The sequence below is a fragment of the Anoplophora glabripennis genome, unplaced genomic scaffold (genome assembly GCF_000390285.2).
Source record: "Anoplophora glabripennis isolate ALB-LARVAE unplaced genomic scaffold, Agla_2.0 scaffold1438, whole genome shotgun sequence".
NCBI classification, from domain to species: Eukaryota; Metazoa; Arthropoda; class Insecta; order Coleoptera; family Cerambycidae; genus Anoplophora; species Anoplophora glabripennis.
This window is the reverse complement of record NW_019417511.1, coordinates 24,860-29,538: the sequence shown is the minus strand read 5'-3', so window position 1 is coordinate 29,538 and position 4,679 is coordinate 24,860. Positions and strand designations below refer to the sequence as shown.

Genomic DNA, 4,679 nt, shown 5'->3' with positions numbered 1-4,679 from the left:
ACTTGGTTTATGTTGTTCAGAGTATTATTATGTCCATTATGTTTAATACATTTTAGTGTTTAAGTGTACTCAAATTGTTATGTAAGTTAAGACATATTTATGTTAAGAAAATGTGAATTTATGCCATTATGATTATGTAACTTATGTATTTATGGCCGAGGACGGCCATCTGTCAGGTTGGCCGAACTGTAGGCATTTTATTATGAACTTAAATTTGCCGCCAGTTGTTGTTAGTAGCTAGGTTGGTAGAACTGTGAGTTAGGGAAGTGGGGAAAAAGAGGAAGAAGACGAGATTCGGTTTTGATGAGGTTAAGACACATGTTAAGTTTAATGTGAGGAAAATACAACTTTGAAGATTGAAACAAATAGTTTTTATTTTTGTGAAACTAACCATCCTGCCCGGCCCCTACAAAATATTTTTTATATTTTTATTTTTAGTGTAAGCGATATAAGCGAGGAGGAGGATTTCAGCTGGGGGGCGCCGACATCTCTACCATTATCGTAAGTAATCTAAATTTTTATTTTAAACTATTAAATATTTTTTTAGTGTAAGCGATATAAGCGTGGAGGATTACAGCTGCGTCGATCCTCCAATATCGTAAGTAATCTAGATTTTTATTTTAAATACTATTATTTTTTAACATAGCGACATTACCTTAATATTTTTTATATTTTTTAGAATAATCGACATCACAGCAGGCGATGCCTTCGGCTGGTGGGATCCACCAACATCGTAAGTAATCTAGATTTTTATTTTAAACTATTATTTTTTAGCATAGCAACATTACCTTAATATTTTTTTATATTTTTTTAGAATAACCGACATGACAGCAGGTGATGCCTTCGGCTACATCGATCCACCAATATCGTAAGTAATCTAGATTTGTATTTTAAACTATTATTTTTTAGCATAGCGACATTACCTTAATATTTTTTTATATTGTTTAGAATAACGGACATGACAGCAGGTGATGCCTTCGGCTGCATCGATCCACCAATATCGTAAGTAATCTAGATTTTCATTTTAAATGTTCTATTAACATAGTCTTTCTACATTTCAGACACGAGGGCCCGTGCCATTTTTTTATTTAATCAACAGCTATGCTAATATTTTCTTTTGTTTTCTGTATTTCAGATATTAGACCATATGATCCCACAGTACCACCCCCGAGACATTTCATTAGAAGTGTCTCTGGGGATGGTACTATTATTAACTGTTATGCTTGGAAATAAAAAATTAAATTTATAATTAGTTTTAATTTATAAAAAAGTGTAAAGTGGTTTTATAATAATTCTGTGTAGGTATGTGGAAAGTGTGTACGTATTAGGACGCAATAAAAAAATCTATAAGGGTGTGTTTTTATCCTGTTTATTTTCTATTTGAATTAAAAATAACTATTTACTTAATCTTTATATATTCACAAATTTACTCCAAAAAAAAATAATAAAATAATTTATTTTTTATTAACTTGTAAAGTTACCTTGCAATGTCATTCATATCCGAAAAAATGTTTTTTAATTTCCAAGTTATAGATTCTATATAGGGTAATGAAAAATATGAAAAATTTGAGGGAACCGAAATATGATTAACATCACTTCGGTTCCCTCAAACAAATTTTTCATATTTTTCATTACCCTATGTAGAATCTATAACTTGGAAATTAAAAAACATTTTTTCGGATATGAATGACATTCGACTAGCTTTTACGAATAAGTTAATTATTAAAAATATTTTTTCTAGTCTTAAGGATGAGGTTCCTTTATTACATAAATCTAATGTGGTGTATAGTATTCCGTGTAAGGATTGTCAAAAAGTTTATATTGGGCAAACTGATAGGAGGCTTAAAGATAGGATTGTTTCTCATAAAAGTGACATTAGACTTAATAAGAATTCTTGTGTATGTTGTCGAACCATACAAATAGTTGTAAACATGATATTGATTTTAACGAAGTAAGTATAAAATTTACAGAAAATAATGTTTTTAAAAGAAATTTCCTTGAGATGTGCAGCATCTTTCAATGTGAGAACACTATGAATAGACGTTCTGACATTGATAACTTAAGTATCATGTTCACATATTTGTTAAGTATTAATAATAATAATTCATCTAATAATGACGTTAGTGAATCTAGCTTATAGAAATTATTTTTCAAAATTTAGCGCTCAAATTCACTGTTTCCTTTTTTCTAAATTCCATAATTTACTTAGTCCATGGTTGTCTCAATTATTTTGTTCGGTGTACCTTTTGGTTCTGTAAAGTTTGGTTATGATTCTTTGGTTCAATTATAATTCCATGCTGCCACATGGCTGAGCAAAGTTTGTAAGGTTATATAGTTTTAAAATGTAATTGTAAAGTAATAGCTCAAAATTTTAAACAATTTTAGTATAAATATTTTAGCAATAGTGTTAATGAATGTTTTTAACAATAGATTTTTACTTATCGTACGGTTATGACTAATGATTCAAATGGATTTTGTTCTAAACTTGGTAAAAAATTTTTTTGATTCAAATCTCAATTTTGTAAGTATAAGTTAGATTATTACTTGTGGTTGCTACCAATGTATATTCCATTGTAGTTTCTCCTGAGGCAGGAATAATTTGTTCCGAAAGCTCGAGTAATAAAAAAGAGTACACTTCAAATTTTTCTTTGACTGCAGACCCGACTATATTTTAAAATTTTGTTAGTTAACTTAGACAGTCGTCTAACGCTTTGGCAACTTATATATATATATATATATAGAAATGATACGGTTAATCTTGACGATTAAGTTAGAGACCAAAAAAAATATATATTGGGGATGTCGTCAATTGGTGGTTCACGTTTAAAATTTTATTCAGTCGAGACTAGACAGCTGTTCAGAACAATGAAAATAAAAATAAAAATGTTATACTATCCATTAAGTTTTAAGATGTAACTCTGCCAACTGAACCAGTAACCTTGAAAAAGATAATAAATAATTATCGAAAGCTTGGTTTAAGTTAAATAAGAGTTTTCTTTCAACCACCAATTGACGACATCCCCAATATATATATTTTTNTCTCTTCACTGTATTGAAAACATATATGTAGCGAACTATGAATCAGCAAATAATATATTTCAATAACGAGCCATAAAACCCGATTCATTTTCCTAGATGAAAATTATCTTTAGAAGTATGCTATTTGATGTATACAGGTAACTTTTATAACTTAAAATAATTAATTATTTTAGAATATTTTCTTAATTTATATTTATATATATATAAAGATTATGAGAATTGAAAATTTACAAGTAAAAAATCACTGATTTTATTTTTTAAATGTACAATGTCGTAATAACGAACCAAATATTGATTCATTTTCCTATGAGGCTTAAATTATTTTTATTTGATATTGTTGCGTTTGTGGACTGAATGAAAATTTAAAGAAAAATATTGCGAATGTGAAGCTGAACACTTACCCCTTAATTGCAGCAAGCATCCAACGACACCAGAATAACCAAGAAGGCACAAAATAAAAACCAAAGCGTAAGCGAGCGGCGAATCGATCGTTTTGTGTGTACTTTTTCGACTGGAATACTTCACTCACGGACAGGGTTTTCGGTCCAACCTCACACCTTTTTGCCGCGAGTTTTAATATTTAAAATAAAAGTGTTGCTAATTGTAAATATTATGTATAACTTAAAAACTAATTAATCGGCAGGACGCACCATACCGCCCACCAAAATGCATATAGGCATTTTATTGAGAAATTGGTAAAACAGCAATCTTTGTCACGGGCCTTTTAAGAAGGCCACGTGCCGTACGTAATGTAACTACTCTACAAATTCCATCAGCGCCTGGATGTTTCTCTACTACACGACCAATGAAGGGAAGGAGTATTTTCTTCCTTTATCAATACTAGGGAATTTAAAGCGATATCAGTAGCATTTAAGTGCCATTTATTGCGTTGCTGTAAATTGTTCAAATATTCAACATGCCAACGTTTCCAAAAATCTGACTGCATTTTCTGTACTAACTGCCATCTAGATAGCCTATTGAGCGATAAATGAGAAAAGTCTTGATTTGGTAAACATGACAGTGGCTCTAAAGTTAAAAAATGACCTGGGCTTAAAACCGTGAGATCTGTCGGATCATAACTCATCGGAGTCAAAGGCCGAGAATAAAGAATAGCCTCTATTTGCGTGAGTAATGTATATATTTCTTCAAATGTTAATATTTGATCACCAATTACTCGAACTATATGTCTCTTGACAGATATTATATTGCTTTCCCAAAGTCCACCCATATGTGGAGCTGAGGGGGGATTAAATTTCCATGTTATTTTTTCAGTTTCCGATGCATCTTTCATTAAATTAAACAATTCTCTCGATGTTCCTAAGAAATTACTACCTCTATCGGATAAGATTTGCGAACATCGACGGGGTCGTGCGATAAACCTTCGCAGGGCTGCTAAAAATGCATCACTTGATGAGACAAGCTCTAAATGAATAGCCTTTGTAGCGCAACAGACAAAAAGGCATATATAGGATTTAGTAGATTTTGCGCCACGCATTTTTATGGCAGTAGTAAAAATAGGTCCTGCGAAGTCAACACTTACACAGGAAAATGTTTTCAACTGATTAACTCTAAAGGAAGGTAAGTCTCCCATTTTGGGTTGTATAAATGAAGGAGATGCGCGAAAACATTTTAAACATTTT

At 31.0% G+C, this 4,679-nt stretch overlaps 1 long non-coding RNA gene across 1 annotated transcript; it reads left to right on the top strand.

Annotated features, from left to right (window-relative positions):
• Positions 1-814: 814 nt before the first annotated feature.
• LOC108915373 lies at positions 815-1,313 on the top strand. The gene is made up of 3 exons (XR_001964717.2): positions 815-868; positions 949-1,002; positions 1,062-1,313. It is a non-coding gene; the product is annotated as an uncharacterized LOC108915373 (long non-coding RNA).
• Positions 1,314-4,679: the final 3,366 nt, after the last annotated feature.